Source organism: Pristis pectinata, chromosome 24 (assembly GCF_009764475.1).
Source record: "Pristis pectinata isolate sPriPec2 chromosome 24, sPriPec2.1.pri, whole genome shotgun sequence".
NCBI lineage: Eukaryota > Metazoa > Chordata > Chondrichthyes > Rhinopristiformes > Pristidae > Pristis > Pristis pectinata.
In genome coordinates this window covers 31,682,055-31,707,590 of record NC_067428.1, presented here as the reverse complement: position 1 = coordinate 31,707,590, position 25,536 = coordinate 31,682,055, and the positions used below count along the sequence as shown (strand labels likewise).

At 45.6% G+C, this 25,536-nt stretch overlaps 1 long non-coding RNA gene across 1 annotated transcript; it reads right to left on the bottom strand.

Moving 5' to 3' along the window:
* Positions 1 to 1,250: 1,250 nt before the first annotated feature.
* Positions 1,251 to 25,076, bottom strand: LOC127582374 (uncharacterized). The gene is made up of 3 exons (XR_007958106.1): positions 24,963 to 25,076; positions 16,775 to 16,845; positions 1,251 to 1,346 (listed from the first exon to the last, which is right to left on the bottom strand). It is a non-coding gene; the product is annotated as an uncharacterized LOC127582374 (long non-coding RNA).
* Positions 25,077 to 25,536: the final 460 nt, after the last annotated feature.

Below are 25,536 nucleotides of genomic sequence, written 5' to 3'. Positions count from 1 at the left end.
CACTCTCCTCGCCAGAGACATGGAACACTTGCAACAGCGGAGTGTTCCTCCTCCAAACTCTCCGTAAGGGTAACGTTGTCAGGAGGGCTACAGAGTCCAGGCCTGCTTTTCCCTGAGTGAGGAAAGGTAGGTACTCAGAAGTATTTATAAGATCCTGAGGTGTCCTGAAAAAAGTGAATGCACTGAGGATGTTTGAAATCAAAGTTCTGGAAACATCAGTGGGCCAGGTAGCAGCCGTGGAATTTCTGTTTCTCTTCCCACAGATGCTGCCTGACCTGCTGAGTATTTTCTGTTTTTATTTCAGATTTCCAGCAGCTGCAGGTTTTCTGATTTTCATTTAATGGAGACAATGTTTATTCTCAATGGTTGAATCTTTATGACTTTTCCTCAAAGCCCGATGGAAACAGAGGTAGCTACACTCCTGGTAGGCAAGGGGGTGTGTGGGGGGGGGGGGGGGGGCGGTGGGAGGCCGAAAGGTTTCTGTAAGCGACGGGTAGGCAGAGTTGAGGTTACAATCAGATTCACCAAGATCTTATCACATCATGAAGCAGGCTCAAGGGGCTGGGTCACCCACTCCTGTACTTGACCCTAGTCCAAACCGCTATCCACTTCACTCCAATCAACTCAGACCCTGACTCCAGAATCCCTCCACAACACCTCAATGTGTAAAGCCAAATCGCTATTCTTTCACTCTGCCGTTGTAATGCAAGTGTGTTCTTACAGTGAGGAAAAAATAAGAAAAACACTCCTAAAAAGTTTGTTTCTGATGAGCTTACATCTTTTAATTCATACAGTTCTACTCATCGATCTCCAGAACATGAGATCATGGTTACTTCTGTTATATGAGAACTATTCTAAACCAAACTAAAACAAGATGCTGGAGGAACTCAGCGGGTCAGGCAGCATCTATGGAGGGAAATGGACAGTCGACGTTTCATTTGGACTTTGTTTTCTCGTCTTGTTATTTGTTCCATATTCCTGCATCTTCAGTATCTCGTGTCTCCATTAAGTCAGAGCTAAGCACAGTTCAGACTAATAGTGTCTTTAATTGTATGTGTCCCTGTATAAAAGATAACTTTCAATCTGCTGGAGGAACTCAGCCGGTCGAACAACATCTGTGGGGGGGAAAGGAATTGCCAACGTTTCGTGTCGAAATCCTGCATCGGGACTGTTGCTCCAGATTCCAGCATCTATAACTCTTGTGTCTCTGAAACATAAAACTGTCATGTTGCCATTTTTTCTCTGTAGTACAGTTATTGTAGTGCTCCTGCCCTGGTCGTGCATCAGCATCCCTTCATTGTCACAGCTTCCAACTCGTGGACCTTCCTACCTGAAGCTGAAGAAACCTGCAAAGGTGATTAAGATCAGAATTGGAATCAGGGTTATTGTCACTGACATATGTCGTGAAATCTGTTGTTTTGCAGCAGCAGTACAGTGCAAGACATAACTGGATAGGAAAGGTTTTAGAGGGATATGGGCCAAACGCGGGCAACATGGGACTAGCTTAGATAGGCATCTTGGTCAACATGGACCAGTTGGTCTGAAGGGCCTGCTTCCATGCTGCATGACTCTATTGCTCTAAGTGCAGCACAGAAAGTGATATAGACTGTCGCAATATATAATTAGTGCGGATGAGTTTGGATCACTGGAGCCCTTCTGAAGTGGGCCAGTGGGTAGTTGATCAGGTGGTGCACTCCTGCCACTATGCAGGGGCTCTGTGAGCTACCAACCCATGACCTCAATGTTCTCAGTACCAACCTGAGTGCTCCTCCTCCACTTTGGTCAGAAATTCCCAGGAGTCAGTGGAGAAATTGCAGTTCTCCAAAGAAAATTTGAGCAGATCCTTGAACCTTTCTCTTCCTCTGCCCAGTAACCTCCTCCCATGACAGTGTTTGTTTTGGGAGTCTGGTGTTGGGCACACAAGTGACAGAGCCAGCACAATGTGACAACTGAAGGCCTCGGTGTGGGGGAGGGGACACGGATATTATCCATTCAGTGAACCTGGAGATAGCTCTGATGCCCTGAGATGCTTGCTCTTCTCCAGAAGCACACGTGAGAACGGGGATCACTGGTACCTGGTAGATTTGTGCCAGGTCTGAGGTTTTGATCTTTCAACTCTCTTTTCTTCAATCAACTGTGCAACAGATCACTACACATGACAGTTGTTTACAGTTACAGATTTGTCACACCCAGTTAAGTCGTCTGAAACATCAGCAGTTCAAACACACATGGGTCTGGTCTAGCAAGGCAACAAGGCAAGCATTCCGAACATTATGCTGAGATAATTATGAAGATAATTGGACCTGAAGGTACTGACAACCAGCCAGGAGAGCTAGAATGAAGCTATTCATTCAGTAAGTGGATGGGCAATATTAACTTTTGTTTAATCATTCACACACCACAGTTTCTCAATAAGTTGAGCTCCAATTCCAAACCAGCTCTCATGCGTTTCTCCTCTTTAGACATTAGAGCGGTGTCCATTCTCTTCACTATTGTCACCCTATGGCACCGTACATGTGAGTCTGTGACCCTTGCATTAAAGGAAAGCCCCTTCCTGCAGCAAGGTAGGCAGCTGATCAAAACTAACACAATCCACTTCTCCAAGTCTGGTGAGCAAGAGTCTTTATGTTTTGCACTGCTTGCCCATTAACATAAACACACCCAAGGAGCAAAGAACCGTGAAGATCCTTTATCAGAACTAGACAAACCAGGAAATCAAGCAAGCTTGAAATTGCAGGGAGTGGGGAAGGGTGGAGAGGACAATGGGCGGCACTCTGGCACAGCGGTTAGAACCGCTGCCTCACAGCTCCAGTGAGACGGGTTCGATCCTGACCTTGGTCCCGTCCATGTGGAGTTGGCACGTTCTCCCTGTGACTGCGTGGGTTTCCTCTGGGTGCTTCGGTTTTCTCCCACGTCCCAAAGGTGCGTGAGTGGGCAGGTTAAATGGCCGCTGTGAATTGTCCCTAATGTGTAGGTGAGTGATTTAATCTGTGGAGAAGAAATTGGGAAAATGGGGAAAATAAAATGGGATTAGTTAAGGGGGGGCTTGATGCTAGGAGCAGACCAGGTGGGTTGAAGGGCTTGTTTCCGTGCAGTATGACTTCATGAGTCTTGAGAAAAGTCAAAGTTGAGTTTATTGTCACATGCACAAGTCCATGTGTGCACAGGTGCAATGAAAAACTTACTTGCAGCAGCATCACAGGCACAGAGCATCAGATAAGCAGCATTCACAAGAAACACATAAATTAAATACAAATTATACACGATTTTTACAAGAAAGAACACAATTAGAACAAAATAAGGGTCTATTTTAGTGCAAAGTGATCAAAGTGGTCCCAGTGTTGCTGTACTGAGGCAGTGATTAGGGTTGTGCCGGTTGGTTCGAGAACCGAATGGTTGAAGGGAAGTAGCTGTTCTTGAACAAAGGGGATAGCTGATAGGATGGAAACCCAGGTTGTGCAGGTGACATAGTTGCCTTTGGTGATGTCTAAGAGAGGGAAATGAATGTTTGTTCCTCGCAGCCGAGCTGCCTGAAGAAGTCTAAATAGAGAGAGATGAGGGAGGGCTGTAAGGAGAAAGCAAATGTTATAACTGTGAGATAGAGAACACAGCAGTTACAGGAAACCTGAAATGAAAGAGAATGCTGGAGATCCCCAGAAGAACAGGCAACATCTGTGGAGACAGATAAAATGAGGTAATGTTACATCAGAATTGGTCAGCTCTGACACAAACAGGAAAGGCTGGTTATCTGAAGTAGTTGAACTCAGTACTGAGTCTCCAGACATTCTCTTTTATTTCAGATTTCCAGCATCTGCAGTCTTTTTACGAGCAATAATCTACCGGCTCCCCAGTGCAGGGCTGAAGAGGTGCTGCAGTGCAAAGCTGACTGATTCTCAGCTGAAATATTCGACCGATGCCGCATCTTCACTTCCCGGTGGACACAGCGCATCCCCGGCACCGTTGAAGGAACAGTCCTTCCAACTGCGTGACCAACAGCACAACATTGTTTTTTTCAGCTCAGTGCTGCTTGTGGGATGTTTCAGTGCTGTGCCGTCTGTGAAGCACTTTGGCTGAGATCACAACTGCAAGGACTTTCTGGTTCTGATACTCAACCTGTCTGAGTATCAGAACCGCTGAAGCCATACTCTCGGGCATACGCACACAATTGGTGATGAAGGTTCTTGAAGTTGAAGAGGAAAGACGGGAAGAAACAACCTGTCCCACCTTGCAGGGTGACCTTACACAGGAGTGTGAAGAGTTCAGTGGAGGGGAGAAGGTGGACCTGGAATACTACTTTAAATCACACAAGAAGGACAAAGAGATTCAGGTTCAAAACTCAAGACCAACATCAGTTTTAGAGATTGGTTTTCACACATACTGTTATCAATATAAGCAGTGAAGTCCCAATGAAATGTCGGAGATGAGGGCATCATTCAAGAAACAAATGGAGACTTCTGACTTGCGGATAGGTGAAGTGTAATGGACCAAGTGATCTTTAGCTAGATCCCGACATTATAAATGTGCATTTTCACCAGTTTGTTATTCCACTGCTGGGGTACAGGAAGCTGGTTTAAGAGTGGGAATGTTGACGGGAGAAGGGGATGTGGGGAAAACCATTCTGGAGGCTGGTACATGGACATTGGTCTCCACAGTGCTATGGAAGCAAAGGTAGAAGGCCTTTTACACGAATCAATCCATCTTTCACTTCTGGTAAACTATTACTGACCTCTCTAGAAGCAGAGACTTGTGCTGAACTACAGGTTCATGGAACAAGCAGGTCAGGACGATGTCGAGCCTTTTGAGAGCTGTTGGCATCACACTCATCCAGGCAAGCGGAGAGTGCTCCATCACACTCCCGACGTGTGCCCTGTAGATGGTGTCCGAGGGTGAGTCACTCGCTGCAGGATCCCCAGCCTCTGACCTGCTCTTGGACCACAATATTTAAGTGGCTGGTCCAGCTGAGCTTCTGGTCAATGGTAATCTCTCAGGATGTTGGTGGTGGCGTGTTTGGTGATGGTGATGCCAAGGCCAGGTGATTAGACTCCTTCTTGTTGGAGATGGTTATTGCCTGGTACCGAATGCCATTTGCCACTTATCAGCCCCTGCCTGAGCGTTGCCCAGTTCTCACTGCGCGCAGGCATGGGCTGCTTCAGTCGCTGAGGAGCTGCCAATGAAACTGAACGTTGTGCAATCATCAGTGAACATCCCCACTCTGACCTTAAGATGGAAGGAAGATCATTGAAGGAGCTGATGGTGGTTGGTTCCAGGGACACTGAGCTGGGGAGCTTCTTCAGGGATGTCCTGGGACTGGGGTGATTGACTGCCGACAACCACAACCATCTTCCTTTGTGTGACCTCTGACTCCAACCACTGGAATCTTTTCTCTTTGATGCCCATAGTCATCTCCTCTGCCACTGGATGAATCTGTCCCATTTACAGAATCCACCCACGGTTTGTCACACCGTCCAAACCCAACACCTCTACCACCAATAAGGGCAAGGATAGCAGGTACATGGGACCCGCTACCTGCAGGTTCTCCTCCATCCTGCGTATCATCACTGGGTCTAAATCAAGTCAAGTCATGTTTATTGGAGACACAAGTGATTCTGCAGATGCCGGAATTGGGAGCAATGCACACAAAGTGCTGGAGGGACTCAGCGGGTCGGGCAGCATCCACGGAAGGAAATAAACAGTCGACGTTTCGGGCCGAGACCCTTCATCAGGACTGGAAGGGAAGAGGGCAGAAGCCAGAATAAGAAGGTAGGGGGAGGGGGAGGAGCACACGCAGGCAGGGGACAGGTGAGTTCAGCTGAGTCCAGGTGAGGGGGGGAAAGTAGGTGGGTGGGGGAGGGAGGGGGAAGATGTAATAAGCTGGGAGGTGATGGGTGGAAGAGGCCAAGGGCTGAAGAAGAAGGAATCCGGGAGGAGAGGGCAGTGGACCATGGAATAAAGGATGAAGGAGGGGAGGAGAGGAGGTGGGCAGCTCATCAAGGTGAGGGAAGGGGGCCACAGGAATAAGGGAAGACAAAGGAGTTGGGGGGGGTGGGGAAAGAAAAAGAAGGGGTGGGGTTACCAAAAGTTAGAGAAATCGATGTCGAGGCCGTCAGGTTGGAGACTCAACAAGGCAGAATATGAGGTGTTGTTCCTCCAACCTGCGTCTGGCCATGTTTATTGTCATGTGCTCAAGTACGGTGAGGTACAGGTGCAATGAAAAAACTTGCTTGCAGCAGCATCACAGGCACTGTAGATACAGAAAACACACAGAATATGAATTATACATAAATTATACAAGACAGTGAAGAGAAAGAGAGAAAAAAATAGACTGCGAGAAAAAGACACAATTGTAGACATGTCCACGGCTGTGCAAGACGTGGTCTGTAGTGTTCTGTTGCTGAGGTTCAGTTAGCATTGAGCAGGTCGGTTCAAGAATCCAATGGTTCAAGGGAAGTAGCTGTTCCTGAACCTGGTGGTGTGGGACTTCAGGCTTCTGTGCCTCCTGCCCAACGGTAGCAGTGAGAAGAGGACATGGCCTAGGTGGTGGGGAATGGTGATCAATGCCACCTTCTTGAGGCAGCACCTCCTGTAGATGCTGTCAGTGGTGTGGAGAGCTGTGCCCGTGACGGACCGGGCTGTGTCCACTGCTCTCTGCAGCCTCTTGTGTTCCTCCCTCCACAAGGACATTGTGGGAACACCTTCACTAGAGTTGCATTGGTTCAAAAGGCACCTCACCAGCACCTTCCTAAAGTTTGGACAGTAAATGTTGGCCTTGCCAACGATGCCCATATTCTAAAAAATGAATAAATAGCTAAAAAGGGAAACATATTGATAGTCATGTTCAACCCTGAGTTGACCTTCCTACCTTATAACCGTGGCATTACCATTCAGTACAAGTTTGAGGCCATCCAAAGTTCTACTCTGTCTGTCTGTATGCACTACAAACTGCATTCATCTGTCTCCCCTTTGTTCATGACCTACAGTTAAGCAATGCTTCGATTTTGAAACCCCGGTCTTCTTGGTCTCACCCCGCTCCCTGCCTGCTTTCTGCTCCAGTTCTACAGTCCTCTGAGAAAGAGGAACAAAGGACCGCAGATGCTGGAATCTAGATGAAAAAAAACAACAAGATGCTGGAGGAACTCAGCAGGCCAGGCAGCATCCATGGAGAAAAGCAGGTGGTCAATATTTCGGGTCAGGACCCTTCTTCAGGACTGAAGATAGGAAACGGGGAAACCCAATATATAGAGAGGAAAAGCAGAGCAGTGATAGGTGGACAAAAGAGGGGAGGCAGGGCGAGCACGAGGTGGTGATAGGTAGATGCAGGTAAGAGATAGTGATGGGCAGGTGTGGGGGAGGAGGGGAGAGCAGATCCACCGGGGGATGGGTCAAAGGTAAGGAGACAGGCAACCCATGGGGGGGAGGGGAGGAGACGAGAAAGGAGCTGTGGGGCTACAGACATCTTCTGCCGTGTGGGAACTCGGTTCGTGGCTATATCTGAATGTTTGTGTTAAACGCCCCGTTTAACTACACGTTACCCTTGGGTGGTCCATGTTTTTATTTAAATATGTTGCTGGGCGGCTACATTTCAGACTTGCGAACAGTTCTCAGGAGCTGCGTGATAACCTGGGGAGGACCGCACACAGTTGGAAATTGCTAGTAAGACATCTGAAGGCACTTTGCAAGAGAATTATCAAACAAAATCTGCTCAAGATATTAAGGCCAATGAGTAAATTGTTGGTCAAAGGCAAAGATTTTAATGAGCATTTAAAGAAGGAAATAAAGATTGGAAACATTGGTTTCCTGACCTTAAGGTGTGTCAGCAGAAGGCTTGCTTGAATTTGACAGCTTCCCTGTAATAATATTTCTAATCACCAGATTAATTAAAACCTCTCATGTTGAGACGTTAAAGGCCTGTGAAGAAAACTTGGCAGAGGTCAGCCTTGGAAATAACTTTGTTCTTTTGTCAAACACTTAGCGAATGTCCTTTAAGTTTTACAGAATTGTGCAAGCAGTCCACTCACTGTGACACCAATTCTTCAGCGGGCCCACTCTCTTCCAAATCCTTTTCTAACTTTCCTTTCCAGTTAGATGACATTTTAAAATAGATTTTGTGGACAAGTTGAGGCCTGCAGATCTTTTTTATTTATTTGCGTCTTATTCTTGCCTGGCAAAATGTTGATTCGGGGTTACTGACCTATTTGCACATGGATCTTAAAGTGTGAACTGTAAACACCAAGAAAGGATCGGGCAGTGTTGTCACTTGGCAGATCTGCTGTTTGTCACCAGTAAGGCCACAACAGCCAGGACCTCCCGGTGGCCACCCACTTCAATTCCACATCCCACTCCCACACTGCCACATCTATCCACGGCCTCCTCTACTGCCACGTCGAGGCCAGACGCAGGTTGGAGGAGCAACACCTCATATTCCGCCTTGGGAGTCTCCAACCTGACAGCCTCAACATCGATTTCTGTAACTTTTGGTAACCCCACTCCTTCTTTTTCTCCCCCCCCCCACTTCTTTGTCTTCCCTCATTCCTGTGGCTCCCTTCCCTCACCTTGATGAGCTGCCCATCTCCTCTCCTCCCCTCCCCCATCCTTTATTCCATGGTCCTCTGCCCTCTCCGACCGGATTCCTTCTTCTTCAGCCCTCGGTCTCTTCTACCGATCACCTCTCAGCTTATTACATCTTCTCCCCCTCCCCCACCCACCTACCTCACCCCCTCTCACCTGGACTCACCTATCACCTGAACTCACCTGTCCCCTGCCTGCGTGTGCTCCTCCCCCTCCCCCCACCTTCTTATTCTGGCTTCTGCCCTCTTCCTTTCCAGTCCTGATGAAGGGTCTCGGCCCGAAACGTCGACTGTTTATTTCCCTCCGTGGATGCTGCCTGACCTGCTGAGTTCCTCCAGCACTTTTTGTGTTGCTCCAGATTCCAGCATCTGCAGAATCTCTTGTGTCTCTGATCTGGTTTATGGTGTTGCGATGTGTACAGAGATGGCTGATTAGGCCAATCTGGGCTCGGAAGTTACTTCCACACAGGAGACAGAGGTGTGGGGATGCAGGAGCTTGATTTTTGAGATTCTCTTTTCCTCTTTGTTTCCTCCATTCTAACTTCCTCACATGAGCGAGCACCGTTTTTACGTGGGTACACCATTTGGGACAATCCAGTGCTCATTGCTCCCAATGGAATGTGTCAATGTTGAAACCCATCAGGGATGTTCTAAGAGAGTCTTTGAACCTCCTTTTCTGTCCACCACCTGGTTGTTTGCCCTCAGTCAGCTCTCGATTAACTAGCTGGTAACTAGTCACATACCCACTGGTGAACTTTGCACTCAGCGTAAGCAATACCAAGGAGCTGAATGTGGACTTTAGGAAGGGGAAGTCAGGTGAACACACGCCAGTCCTTACTGAAGGGTCTGCAGTGGAAAGGGTGAGCAGCTTCAAGTTCCTGGGTGTCAACGTGTCGGAGGATCCATCCTGGGACCAGCACATAGATGCAACCATGAAGAAGGCGAGCCAGCAGTCCTACTTACTTAGAAGTTTAAGGAGATTTGGCAGGTCATCGAAGACTCTGACAAACTTCTACAGATGTCCAGTGGAAAGCATTCTGACTGGTTGCATCACAGCCTGGGATGGAAACTCCAATGTATAGGAATGCAAGAGGCTACAGAGAGTAGTGGGACTCAGCCAGTACCATCACGGGTACAGCTCTCCCCACCATCGAGGATGTCTATGAAAGGCGGTGCCTCAGGAAGGTGAAACCATCACTAAGGACCCCCCCATCCGGGCCATGTCCTCTTCTCGATGCTGCCATCAGGCAGGAGGTACAGGAGCCTGAAGACCCACACCTCAAGGTTCAACAACACCTTCTTCCCCACTTCCATCAGGATCTTGAACCCACCTGAAAAGCCATCATTCTTCCTTGGACTACATTTCCCACAATTTGCACTCATGTCGTTATGTTTATTTTTGTTTACTTTGTCCTGTAAGTTGTGTATAATTTAAATTTATGTTAATTCATGTTTGTCATGTTCGAAACGTACTGTGCTGCTGTTGCAAAAAGCTCATTTTCATGGCATTTATACCCTGGCTACGTACGCCCATGACAGTAAATTTGAACTAGAACCTCAACAGCTTTAATTTCTGGCAAAATATTAACTCTGTTTCTCTTTCCACAGACTCTGCCTGACCTGCTGAGCGTTTGCAGCAAGAATAATGTGAGATCGCTGTGGTTCCATGGATTGCCTAAAGAGGCAGGGAGCAGTTTACAGACAACACTAGTGGGCAGGGAGTTTTTCAGTGAGGAAGTGAAGAAGGTGAATAGGTTTCTGTAAATCCCTTAAGTTGAAACAAGTATTGTGGTGTAGGGAGGTGGCACAGACAACCAGCCGCAAATGATCTGACGTGAGTGCCGAAGATATCAATGTGTTAGCTCTTGTTCTGGAACATGTTGGAAATTTCAAGAACCTTCTGTTGCTCACTTCACTTTGTTAGTGTGTCATGACGGCTCCTTTCTCTCAGGCATGTCGGAATCTGCATTCTTTTCACTGTGATAAAACTCTCTACTTCCTTTTGTGAGTCAGAGGTCCATTAAGTATTAAAAGCTACAAATAAATAATGCCTGGTGAAGCTGTGTACTTTTTGTTTTTTAGAGATTAAAAATGAAATTACACAACAACAATTTTTTAAACAGCAAATGGTTTTGTTGCACTTTGGACTTAGTTTTTTCTTTCCTTCCTGTGTCCCAAGGCTCAGCCGTGTTCTGCACATCCATGACCAACCAGTTACATTCTTCTTGACCTGACAGTCAAGTCTGGGTTTATTCAACCACGGGACGTGGGCGTTGTTTGCAAGAGCAACATTTCAGGCACATCCCTACTTGCCCTTGAGGAGGTGGTTTGCATTACTGATAGCCCAGAGTGAGGTGCAACACTTACCGTGAGAATGATCTCACTCACGCGCGGTTTTCTTGACCTGGCCATTCTTCCTCAGGCTTAGAAGGTTGGGAGTGAAGCTTCACTGCAGGAATATGGTGATTGATTCAGTCCAAAGCCGAGGGAGGGTGGGTAGAAATCTTGTTGTTGGGTAAAATGTTATACTGAGGCTCCACCTGCCTGGTTGGTAGGTCGGGCCCATCTCCAAGTGATGCCTGGCACAGACTGAGGCAGACTGGCATATTACAAGGCCAGGACATGGTGTGGCTGCTGCATGCTCTCAGAGGAGATGGCCTCTCAGGGGAAGCCATGGATTCTTCAGCTTCCTCAGGGGGAAGAAAAAATGGAAGAGCTCAATCCTCAGCAAGACAGTCGGGCGTTTCGACAGCTGCAAACAAGACTCTGAGATCGTGCGTTGCCCGAGGCGAGAAGGATGTCAGAGAGTGGCTGCACAATATTCTTGACATGGAGGGTAAAATAGCCAGCAGTCAAGGTACATCTTGGTACCAACTACATGGGATAAAAAGAAGGGATAAGGTCCTTCAAGCCGAATATAGAGAGTTGGAAGATATATTAAAAACCAGGACCTCATATCTCAGGATTACTCCCAGTGCCATGGGTTAGGAGGATAAATATGAAGAAATATCAGGTGACCTGCCTTGGTCCAGCACACAGATGCAATCACAAAGAAGGTGTGCCAGCGTACTTTCTTAGGAGATTAAGGAGGTTCATCGTGTCACCAAACACTCTGACAAACTTCTGCAGATGTACTGTTTAAAGTATCCTGACTGGTTGTGTCTGGTACAGCAATTCAAATATGCAGGAATGTAAGAAGCTACAGAGAGTAGTGGACTCTGCCCAATACATCACAGGCACATCCCTCCCCACCATCGGGAGTATCTACAGGAGGTGCTGCCTCAAGAAGGCAACATCCATCATCAAAGATTCCCACCATCCGGGCCATACCATCTTCTTACAGCTACCATCGGGCAGGAGGTACAGAAGCCTGAAGTCCCACACCACCAGGTTCAAGAACAGCCACTTCCCTTCATCCACTCGGTTCTTGAACCAACCTGCACAACCCCAATCACTACGGTTTAGCAACACTATGACCACTTTGATCACTTTGCACTAAAATGGACCTTGTTTTTTTTTGTTCTAATTGTGCTCTTTCTTCTAAAAATTGTGCATAATTTATGCTTAATTTATGTGTCTCTTGTGAATGCTGCTTGCTTGATGCTCTGTGCCTGTGATGCTGCTGCAAGTAAGTTTTTCATTGCACCTGTGCACATATGGACTTGTGCATATGACAATAAACTCGACTTTGACTTTGAAGGTGTTGATATTGGTTTATTATTGTCACAGGTACTGAGTGAAAGGCTTTTGTTTGCGCGCCATCCACACAGATCAGGCCATACGTAAGTACATTGAGTTAGTAAAAAGAAAAACAGAATGTAGAATATAGTGTTTCAGATACAGAGAAAGTGGAGTGTGGGTAAACAAATAAAGTGCAAGGGCCACGACGAGGAAGACTGGGAGATCGAAAGGTCATCTTTAGCATGTGAGAGGTCCATTCAAGAGTCTGGTAACATCGGGATAGAAGCTGTCCTTGTTTCTGGTGGGAGGGTTGGTGCAGGAGGGTGAGATATAGATTTCTCAGGCATTGTGATTGGTTCTGGGGAAAGTGGGACCTGTACAAACTTGATGGGTTACACCTTGGAAGGATTGGGATGGATCTTCCCACAGAGGTGTTGCCCAAGAGAAGGATTAAACTAGTGTGGCAGGGCAGAGGGACCGGAGCAGAGAGCTAGCGGAGAGAGAAACAAAAGGTAGGAAGGTAAAAATGCAAAGGAGGAAGGCAAAGAAAGAAGTCAGTAGTGTAGCGGTTAGCGTAACGCTTTACAGCGCCAGCGACCTGGGTTTGATTCCCTCCGCTGTCTGTGAGGAGTTTGTACCTTCTCCCCATGTCCGTGTGGGTTTCCTCCGGGTGCTCCGGTTTCCTCCCACATTCCAAAGGCGTGCGGGTCAGGAAGTTGCGGGCGTGCTATGTTGGCGCCGGAAGGGTGACGGCACTTGCGGGCTGCCCCCAGAACACTCTGCGCGAAAGATGCATTTCACTGTGTGTTTCGATGTACATGTGACTAATAAAGAGATCTTCTCTTATCCAAGTGTGAGGAGCAAACAGGGGATCTGATGGAGGGGGGTTAATGTAAGGAAAGGTGGTTCCGAGACATGGCTACAAGGAGATCAGAGCTGAGAACTCAATGGTCAGAGATAATGGAGCTTTGAGAGGAACGAGTGGGAAGGAAAATGTGCTGGGGTTGCACTGTTATTGAGGTGAATTAAGTCCGGGTGTAAGAGAACTCAGAAAATGTAGAGTCTAATGACAGGAAGGTAAAAATAACAAGGCAAAGAGGAGAGCGCTGGGAGCGGTGTATGACCCTGAAACAGAAGCCACATTGTAGGAAAGTGTATAAATCAAGAAATAATGGAGGCATGCAAAAAGGATAGACCATTAATCATGGGTGACTTTAACCTTCTTGTAGAGTGGGTCAATCAAATTGGAAATGGTAGCCACGAGAATCAGTTCATCGAATGCATTGAGAATAGTTTCCTGAAGCAACGTGTGATGGAATGAACCAGGAACAGGCTGCTCTGAACATTAAGCAAACTGCTGGAGGAACTCAGCGGGTCAGGCAGCACCTGTGGAGGCAGAGGGACGGTTAATGTCTTGGGTCAAGACCCTGCATCAGGGTCCTTTCCCTCCACAGATGCTGCTCGAGCCGCCGAGTTCCTCCAGCGGATTGTTTCTCGCTCCAGGTTCCAGTACCTGATGCCTCTTGTGTCTCCACAGGTTGTCCTGAATCTGATTTTGTGTAATGAGACAGGATTAATGAAGGACCTCGGAGTTAATGATCCCCAAGGGAATAATAATTGCAGTATGATAGAATTTAGTATTCAGCTTCTCAGGGAGAAACTTAAGTAAAGGGAATTACAAAGAAATAAATTAGTTAAAGTACAAACAGATTATGGGGTAAGATTACCATCAAGCAGTGGGAGATGTTTAAGGAAATAATTTGTGACCCAGGTAAAAATCTATCCCAATGAGAAGAAATTCTAAGGAGGAATGAACCCATAACATATTGGCTCCATCACACGTTGCTGCAGGAAACTATTCTCAATGCATTCGATGAACTGATTCTCATGGTTACCATTTCCAATTTGATTGACCCACTTTACAAGGAGATTAAAGTCACCAATGATGAATGCTCTATTCTTTTTGCATGCCTTCATAATCTCTTGATTTATACACTTTCCTACAACGTGACTTCTGTTTCAGGGTCCATGCACCACTCACCAAGGAGGTTATGAAGAGTTTAAGTTGAAAGAGAAAACATGCAATGAGGCATAAATTAGTGAGAGATCTGAAGACTTGGATAAATTCAGAATCCAGCAAAGGGAGACACAAAAATCAAAGAGAAAAGAAACTGAGGATAGACGAGCAAGAAATATAAAAACTGACAATAAGAAGAGAGGTCCTTGGACAGAAAGGCTGGAGAAATAGCTATGGGGAACAAGGAAATAGCAGGGAATTGGACAGATAATTTGCATCAGCCTTTACCTGTATAAGATACTAAAGACATCCACAGAATCATTGAACTAAACCCCCTCTTACCCAGTTTTTTTCCTATCCCCCCCCAGCCTATTCTGTCTGCCCATCACCCACACACTTCACCCACGGGGTCTCCTTCCCCTCCCCCAGCAGGTTCCATCACCCCTCCTTTATCTAGTTCCACTTATCACCTTCCTCACTCATCAGGTTCCAACATCTACAGCCTCTTGTGTCTCCACTTATCCCATCCCAGCCTCTGTCTCTACCTCCACCCTCCTCTCCCCCACATGGATCCATCTACCCCCTTTTTTCTCTTAACTCTATCACCCACCAGCCAGTGTCTCCCAACGTCACCCCTCCCCCTCCCCCTCCCACCCCCGCCCCCCGACCTGGCTCCATCTGCACATCCTGACCTGGTTCTACCTGTCACCTGCCAGCCCCTGCCTCACCCCTCCCTCTCACCTCTTCATACCGGCTCTCTCCCCTCTCCACTCTCAGTCCTGAAGCGGGGTCTCGACCTGAAATGTCGACCGTTGCTTTGCTTCCACAGATGCTGCCCGACCCGCTGAGTTGTTCCTCCAGCTAGGGAACACCGGCTGTGAGGAGACAGCAGGAAAGTGAGCTTAAGGAAAGGCAGATCAGCCTTGAACTTATTAAATGGTGTAGCAGGCTCAAAGGCCCAAATAGATAAGATAATGAGATCTCTTTACTGGTCACATGTACATCGAAACACACAGTGAAATACATCTTTTGCGTAGAGTGTTCTGGGGACAGCCCGCAAGTGTCGCCATGCTTCCGGCGCCAACATAGCATGCCCACAACTTCCTAACCCGTACGTCTTTGGAATGTGGGAGGAAACCGGAGCACCCGGAGGAAACCCACGCAGACACGGGGAGAACGTACAAACTCCTTACAGACAGCGGCCGGAATTGAACCCAGGTCACCGGCGCTGTAATAGCGTTACGCTAACCGCTACACTACCATGCCTGCCCCGAGTAGGCTGTATAGCTTACTCCTATTCGTGCTTCTTATGATCATTCTTTTGGCCACAGTGTAAGGCTCCACCTACATTGAACACTGAGGGTGTGGAACCTGTGGAAAAAAACTCTTACCTTGTTTGTAGTGAAATGCAATTAAAGAAATAACTGTGTTAATAAACTTCATCCTGTAAATGGTTGAAATATCCAGTGTGCCAAGTATGGAACAGAATGGATATAATCTATAGTGAGCATGTAAATACACTGGATGATATATTTGCAAATTTTATGAACAAAGTGTATTATTGAAAAAACACATTATCACATTGTTGTTTGAGGTTCTTTTCCACATACAAATTAGCTTGTGTATTGGAAGTTCTTTTTTGTTCATTCACTGGACATTGGTGTCAATGACAACACAATATTTATTTTGCATCTTTAGTTGTCTCTTGGCTTGCTAGACCACTTCAGTTAAGAGTCAACTTTTATTTGGTCTGGAGTCACATATAGAATAAAGACGGCAGATTTCATTCCCCACAGATCATTAATAAGTGTGCAACAACACAATCCATTGACACTGCTGTGACTGAAGACTTGAAGGCCATATTCATTTCTTAATCTTGTTGCATGAGCTGCCACTCACTGTTGTATGAGTTGTGCGAGAGAAGGATGAAGGCTAATTTTAGTCTCTACTCTGCCCAGTAACAATGGAAGGAATTTAGGGGACAAGTCCGTCAAGCAAACCAGCCTCCCCTTCATTGCTTCCATCTACACTACCTGCTGCCTCAGGTAAGCAGGTAACATAATCAAAGACCCCTCCCACCCCGGTCATTCTCTCTTCTCCCCCCTCCCATCGGGCAGACAATACAAGAGCCTGAGAACACATACCACCAGGCTCAAGGACAGCTTCTATCCCGATGTTATCAGATTTTTGAATAGACCTCTCATATGCTTAAGATGAACTCTTGATCTCCCAATCTACCTTGTGATGGTCCTTGCATTTTATTTGTCTGCCTGCACTGCACTTCCTCTGTAACTGTAACATGATATCCTGCATTCTGTTTTGTTTTTGTACCTACATATGGCATGATCTGTCTGGATGGTACACAAACAAAACTTTGCTATATCTCGGTACATGTGACTATAATAAACCAATACCAATTGAGGCACTGTTAAATTTCTTGGTGAAATTTAGTCTTGTAGCACTGGTCTAAAATATATAAAAATGAATAAATTAATAATAAGCCTTCACTTACCTTTGGGTGTGCAGGGTAAAATGCCACCCATACCTCAGGATTCTCAGCCAATCACAAAGAATGCGCACTTCCTAACAGCATGACAAAAAGCAAAGTCAAAGCAAACTGACTTCCATGGTATCAAGCAACATCACAGGTAGATAATAAAAATGGATTTCCATTTAATTTGAATTGTGACACAACTGTTAACTGACACATTTACTCTAGCAATAGAACAGACCACTCCTTGAATAGAATTTCTCTCACACCCAAACACCCAATTACACCTCTATGTAAATACAATGAGACTGGTAACTTGTGAGCATGTGTCCCAGATGAGACATCACTTGATCAAACTTGCAGAAATACATCCAGTTACCAATTCAATCCTGCAACAGGTGAGTCAGACCTGGCTTGATTGCCGTTGCTGTCTTCTCAGTAGGAGCTACACCTACCAAGGACTGAAAAGGTTTATGAGAATAATCCCAGGGATGAAAGGGTTAATATGTGAAGAGCACTTGATGACTCTGGGTCTGTACTCACTGCAGTTTAGAAGGATGAGCGGGGATCTCATTGAAACCTACCGAATATTAAAAGGCCTGGATAGAGTGGATGTGGAGAGGATGTTTCCAGTAGCGGGAGAGTCTAGGACCAGAGGGCACAGCCTCAGAATAGAAGGACGTCCCTTTAGAACAGAGATGAGGGGGAATTTCTTTAGCCAGAGGGTGGTGAATCTGTGGAATTCATTGCCACAGATGGCTGTGGAGGCCAATTGGGTATATTTAAAGCGGAGGTTGATAGGTTCTTGATTAGTAAGGGCGTCAAAGGTTATTGGGAGAAGGCAGGGGAGTGGGGTTTAGAGGGAAAAATAAATCAGCCATGATCGAATGGTGGAGCAGACTTGATGAGAGAATGGCTTAATTCTGCTCCTATTTCTTATGGTCTTAAAATACAACCCAGTGTCCACAGTTCTGCAGAAACACCCAACACTTTCTGGTTAGGATACTGTGGGGGTAGGAGGCAGTAATGTTTAGTGGCCCTGGAGATAGAAATGCAAAGAAAAATTCCTTGATTTTTGTATAGATTCTAGGAGAACTTTATAATTTGTATGGAGAACAGAAGGCAGACTAGGTGATATCAATAGGTGATAGACTAGGCTCACGCCAGGGCTGCTATGACGTCTTCATGCAGAACTCTTTTCTAAAGTATAATAGATCACAAGAGACCTGTTCTCACACAGGTACTAGATTTCCTCTCTGCATTGACATGTTTTTGGATTTTGGATTGGGTGAGGTCAGGCCACTCTCCTTCCCAAATTCCCTATGAAATTAGAGGCAGCTGTATAATATGTGGTCAAGGACAGGCTAACATCCAAGAGGTGGACATAATCAACTTAGTGCATTTTAAGGCACTTGGACCTCAGACTGTTGGAACCAAGGTGGTGAAAGGCCACTGCAATCAACAAGTGTGAACAAAACACTAACGTTTAAATGGCCAGCTTCCTTGCTGAGACCTAGGGCACAGGTACATAGTTCTTTGAAAGTGGTGACACAGGTAGATAAGGTGGTAAAGGAGGTGTTTGGCACGCTGGCCTTCATCGGTCAGGATATTGAGTACAGGAGTTGGGACATCATGTTACAGTTATACAAGACGTTGGTGAGGTCACATTTGGAGTATTACACATAGTTCTAGTCGCCCTGCTATAGGATGTCAGTAAACTGGAAAGGGTGCAAAAAAGTTTTATGAGAATGTTACCGGGACTGGAGGGTTCCAGTTACAAGGAGAGACTGGACAGGCTGGGACTGTTTATCCTGGAGCGAAGGAGGCTGAGGGGTGACCTTATAGAGGTTCACAAAATCATGAGGGGCATAGATAGGGTGGATCGCCACAGTCTTTTCCCCAGGGTGGGGGAGTCGAAAGCTAAAGGTCATAGGTTTAAAGTGAGAGGAGAACGATTTAAAAGGGACCTGAGGGGAAATTTTTTCAAACAGAGGGTGGTAGGAATGTGGAACGAGCTGCCAGAGGAAGTGGTAGAGGTGGGTATAATTATGACATCTAAAAGGCATTTGGACAAGTTCATAGATAGGAAAGATTTAGAGGGAAATGGGCCAAACGCGGGCAAATGGGACTATCCCTGGGTCAAGGAAGGCATTTTGGTTGCCATGGACAAGTTGGGCCGAAGGACCTGTTTTCTGTGCTGTATAGATCTACGACGCTATAACAATATCAGAGCACTTGGTTATAGTATTGAAATTATTAAATTAAATCAGACCGTTACAAAATAATGTAGGTGAACTGTGACAAAGATCTCCACTCACTCCGTGTACACATCTCAGATTCACAACTAATGTCTCGGGCATTTTCAAATGACCAGATCTCTTGGCCTGAAACACTTGAAGAGTGAAATTCAATGCAGAAGGAAATTGGCCGTTATATAAAACAGGCTGATTTCAAGTTTGTCCAGATGCTTGAAGCCAGTCCCATCAAATTCACCCACAAAGACTGTGCGGGTCAGACATGGATATAGTTTGTTGGAAATGGACAAAGGGGTCACAAACTATGAAACACCAACTGCAAATATTCTTTTTGACCATAGTGAATGGTATTTAAATCCTAACAGTAGATAGACACCCTGTACCGTAATACACCAGGAACACGACAACCACAGACCGTGATGGGATATTACATCAAAAGTAGGGAACCGATTAGCCCAGTGAGAATAGTTTGCTTTAGGTTCATAAAGTTGCCAGGGATGAAACTGGAAGTGTGATCTGTGGAAACGGAGTCTGTGATCTTCTGTAGGCTTAGCCAGAGAGCAGCCACTCCTGCAGTAGTGGTCAAACAGAGACAACTGGAGGACCAAGACTGGAAGGTGGTGAGGTGAAGCTGGTGTCATCGCTTGAATGTGGAAGGTGATGCTGGTTTTGGTTGATGTTGGAGAGAGGCAGCAGGTAGATGAGAGGTAGATCCTTGGGAGGAGCCATCAGCCATGGTGCCAGTGCAGAAGAAAGTCCATCGCCATCAAATGAATGGACCTCTTGTACATTAAAGATAACCTCACAATCTACCCCATCGTGGCCCTTGCACCTTATTATCTATTTGCACTGCACTTTCTCTGTAACTGTATTAGAACATAGAACATTACAGCACAGTACAGGCCCTTCAGCCCACAATGTTGTGCCGACATTTTATCCTGCGCTCTCTATCTAACCCTTCCCTCCCACATACTCCTCTATTTTTCTGTCATCCATGTGCCTATCTAAGAGTCTCTTAAACATCCTTAATGTATCTGCCTCTACCAGCACCGCCGGCAGTGCGTTCCACGCACCCACCACTCTCTATGTAAAAAACTTACCTTTGATCCCCCCTGTACTTTCCTCCAATCACCTTAAAATTATGCTTCCTCGTGTTAGCCATTTCCACCCTGGGAAAAAGTCTCTGACTGTGCACTCGATCTATGCCTCTTATCATCTTGTACACCTCTATCAGGTCACCTCTCATCCTCCTTCTCTCCAAAGAGAAAAGCCCTAACTCACTCAACCTATCCTCATAAGACATGATCTCCAATCTAGGCAGCATCCTGCTACACCTCCTCCACACCCTCTCTAAAGCTTCCTCATCCTTTCTATAGTGAGACGACCAGAACTGAACACAATATTCTAAGTGTGGTCTAACCAGGGTTTTATAGAGCTGTAACATTACCTTGCGGCTCTTGAACTCAATCCCCTGACTAATGAAGGCCAAAACACCATACGCCTTCTTAACAACTCTATCAACTTGTGTGACAGCTTTGAGGGATCTATGGACTTGGACCCCAAATCCCTCTGTTCCTCCACACCGCTAAGAATCCTGCCATTAACCCTGTATTCTGCCTTTAAGTTCAACCTTCTAAAGTGAATCATTTCACACTTATCCAGGTTGAACTCCAACTGCCACTTCTCAGCCCGGCTTTGCATCCTATCAATGTCCTGTTGTAACCCTCTTCTATACTATCCACAACACCACCAACCTTCATGTTGTCTGCAAACTTACTCACCCACCCATCCACTTCTTCATCCAAGTCATTTATAAAAATTACAGAGCAGGGGTCCCAGAACAGATCCCTGCAGAACACCACTGGCCACCGACCTCCAGGCAGAATACGCTCCACCTACCACCACCCTCTGCCTTCTATGGATGCTAATTCCGAATCCATGCAGCCAAGTTTCCCTGAATCCGATGCCTCTCGACCTTCTGAATGAGCCTTTCATGGGAAACCTTATCAAATACCTTACTAAACTCTATATACACTACATCCACTGCTCTACCCTCATCAGTGTGTTTTGTCACATCCTCAAAGAATTCAATCTGGTTCGTGAGGCATGACCTGCCCCTCACAAAGCTGTGCTGACTGTCCCTAATCAGCCTACACTTCTCCAAATGCTCATAAATCCTGTCCCTAAGAATCTTTTCCAATAATTTGCCCACCACTGAAGTAAGACTCACTGGTCTGCATTCTGTAATTGCTTTTCCCTTTGTACTACCTCAAAGTAGTTATGTTTTGAAATGATCTGTACGGATATCTTGTAAAACTAAGTTTTTCACTGTATCTCAGTACATGTGACAATAATAAACCAATACCAATTCTACAGCTAAAACTGCAATGGTAAGAACAAAACAGGGCAAGTGTTGGCCCACCCAAATGGACAATGGAGAACGGTAAGGCTTTGGACAAAGAAGATCAAGGCTGTGAAAGGCCTCAGACAACTTGAAAAGGACAAGGAGGGGTGGGAAGCTACCAAAATGTTCAACGATTTGGAGGGGAAAGGGGAATTGGTGATGGAGCATTGGTTTGTGAGGACAGAGGGGTCAAGTCTTGTTTTCTTAGAGAGGCGAGCACAGTAGATTTGGTGGGGGGGGGGGGGGCAGTAGTCTAGTGAAGCGAGCCATTGACCACATCAAAATGAAGGCATGTAAACTTTGGATTATAAATCTGCTTTAATTTCTCTGTTTATAAACTTCTCAATTTCCTTACATATGCAATGTTTGCACTGCAGGGTTAAATCAATATTTCATCATCCGTCTCGTCAATACTGGTCGTGTGCCAGGACACAGCAAGAGAAGTGAGTTAAATAGTCTTGTGTCCAACACATAATTATGAAATGCTTCCTATAATTTGGAACCTATCCAAGTATAGTTCATTATTAATTCATTCGTCATTATTTATTTTTGCCTTTTGAAGTTTATTTTAAAGCACTTGCAATGAGAGTAAATTAGTAAATAGCTGAATCAGTCAGAACTATAAACTGAAGGACAAGCAGCCAGATCAGTTATTCGATCTTGCTGGAGTATGGTGTCTCACAGTGTGTGCTGTGAATTAGGTTGGGTTTTCACCACACCCTTTATTCCATAACTATTTTTTTCACAGCCAGTTGCTGGAAGTATAAACTGAGAACGGTGTAGACAACGTTAACATTGAGGCTTCTGGGACTTTCCTAACATTGAGTCAATTGGTCAAAATCCTCAGCCAGTTAATGTTAAGCAAAAACAAGGAAACAAGTGAATGACTCACATTTGATGCAGAAAGAGTAAAGGGAGGGAAGGGAAATGTGGATTAAGGAAAAAAAGAATTAAGAAAAAAAGAAAGGGAAAAGTAAGAAAATGTTAAAAAGCATCTCCCGTAGCAACTTACTGTCTCCAGGTGAAACTCCACAATTGCAATTGCTATTTTTTAGGACCACAAAAGTCAAAAAGACCATATTGCCATGAACATGACATTGGCGCCAGAAATTAGCAACCCCAAATGGCTGTTGTGAAATTGATTTGGAGTATTGCATTCAACTCTGGTCACCCCATTATAAGAAGGATGTGGAGGCTTTGGAGAGGGTGCAGAAGAGGTTCACCAGGATGCTGCCTGGATTAGAGGGCATGTGCTATAAGGAGAGGTTGGACAAACTTGGGCTGTTTTCTCTGGAGCGGCGGAGGCTGAGGGGAGACCTGATAGAAGTTTATAGAATTATGAAAGAAATAGACAGTCAGTATCTTTTTCCCAGGGTCGAAATGTCAAATACTAGAGGGCATGCATTTAAGGTGAGAGGGTAAGAGTTCAAAGGAGACATGCAGGGCAAGTTTTTTACACAGAGAGTGGTGGGTGCCTGGAATGTGCTGCCAGGGCAGATACGATAGAGGCTCTTAGATCAGCACATGAATATGCAGAGAATGGAGTGATATGGATCATGTGCAGGCAAAAGGGATTGGGTGTCATTAACTTAATTAGTTCGGCACAACATCGTGGGCCGAAGGGCCTGTTCCTGTGCTGTAGTGTTTGATGTTTATTTGCATTTATTGTGCAGACACAGCAATTTCTTGACCCTTAGTGAATGGCAAGAGGGAAGTGAGTGGTGGAGATTTTGCCTTGAGGATTAACACTTGCACAGTAGCACACACTGACCCAGTAATTGGTTACAACTCACAACCCGTGACCCAGCTCCTCCATCTCACCAACAGCTGTTTTCCTCATATTCAGATAATGATATGTGTGGTGAAACTGATATTTTTCCAACAATTCAATATGTTGTTATTTAACACCTCTCTCTATTAGACTGCCTGTTACACCTTGCAGAGTGTGTCTCATTACACAGCTTTGGGTTGTGGAGGGAACGGTGCCTGGAAACATTGACCCATCCAGTTCAAGTTGAAACCCTTTGCTGTGGATGAAGGAAAATCCCACTGACAAGCAGACTCACGATAATCAGAACCATGAGCACACTTCTGCCGTACAAATTCCCCTTTTATCTCTTGGGAGGAATTTGTGGCTGATACACAGAAACAGAGTGCCTCGCATCGACTACCAGAGGTGCTTTGTGAGAGGTGAAGTTGCTGTAGGGTTTTCCAGGAAAGGGGAATGTTCTGAGAAACATTCAAGAGGGAAGAACAGGGTCCAACTTTGAGGCTTCGAGCGAGCTAGTGTAGTGCAGTAAGGCTTGGTTTAAATACACTGCTGGAAGAGGAGAAATCTAGAAGATTTAGAAGTTTCAAGACCAAATAGGAAAACAAGATTGGGAAATAAAAAAAACAGAATGCTGGACGAACTCAGCAGGTCAAGCAGCATCTGAGGAGGCAAAAAGAGTAAGTTGACATTTCAGGTCGAGGTCCTGCATCAGGACTGAGAGAGAAGAGGAGAGATTGCCGGAATATAGCAGTACAGGGGAGAGATGGGACAGAGGCTGGCAGGTGATATCTGGAAGCAGATGATGAGCAGTGGGAATCATGGACAGATAGAATCGGGTGGAGGCAAGGGATGGGAGGAATGAACAAATGTAGAAGAAAACGCGGTGGGCATGTGAGTGTATGTAGGAGGAGAGCACCATGGGTGGGAGTTACCTAAATTGGAAAATTCAAGGTTCATACCATTGGGTTGTAAGCTACCTCAGCGGAATATGAGATATTGTTCTTCCAATTTGGCCTCCCTGTTGTAACGGAGAAGGCCAAGAACAATCAGGTCGGCGTGGGAGAGGGAAGGACAGTTAAAATGACATGCCACCGGCCGCTCGAGATGGTCATTGCAGACAGAGCACAGGTGCTCTGCAAAACGGTTGCCTGGTCTACACTTTGTTTCTCCCATTGTAGAGGTGGCCTCCATTTAGATGTGTCTTCTTCGGAGTTCAGAAAAATCAGGAGAGATCTTGCTGAAAGTTCTTAAGAGGGCAAGACAGGATAGATGTGGAGATGTTTGCAAAAGTGGGAGAGTCTCAACCGAGGAGACGTAGTTGCAAGATATGGGTAGGTTGTTAAAAACGGAGGTGTGTAGGAATTTCTCTTGCAAAGGATGATGCATCTCCAGAATTCTCTACCCTGGACATTTGTGAAGGTTGGGTGCCTAGAAGTATTCAAAAAGGAAGTAGATAATTTTTTGAAAGATTGGAGAACTAGAGATAAGAGGGGTTAAGCAGATGTTCAGAGGGATATGGGCCAAACGTGGGCAAATGGTGAGCACCATGGTCAGCATGGAAGAGTTGGGCTGAAGGGCCTGTTTTCCTGCTGTATTACTCTATGACTCTGGGACTCTAATTGAGGCCTACAGGGAACTGGCACAGAAGAGGAAGTGAGGTCTGGAGTAGGCTTAAGGAGTCGGGAGCTTTCTCCTGCTCCTATTCATGTCTTCCTGCGTTAAAAAAAATCAGGAGCACAGATTAAGCAAAGTAGTGGTGAAGCAAAACCAGAGACTCACTGCAGGTGCTGGCTGATGAAGGGTCTCGACCCAAAACATCGACTATCCATTCCCACCATACATGCTCCCTGGCCCATTGAGTTTCTCCAGCTCCTTTGTGTGTTGTGAAGTAGAACCAGCTGATTTCAATGTGTACTTGGAAGATAAGGTTCTTCCAAATGTTAAATATAGATGTCCACTGGTTATATATGGAACAGACACAAATAAACAGAACATTAGAAAAGATTATTGATTAAATGCATTACTGAAGGTTTGATGCAGTCTTCTAACAAAGGTATTAAAATAATCAGATTAAAGAAACAGATTAAAGCTGCTATTAAAATACGAAATGGAGAGCCACAATAACATTGAGGAGAGTTTTTGCTGATAGTATCAGTGATGCTTACTAGATTTAGACCTCCAAAAAATTAAATTTGTAAATTGATAAATTGGTTTATTATTGTCACATGTACCGAGGTACAGTGAAAAACGTTGTTTTGCATGCCATCCATACAGATCATTTCATTACAACAGTGCATTGAGGTAGTACAAGGGAAAACAATAACAGAATGCAGAATAAAGTGTTACAGTTACA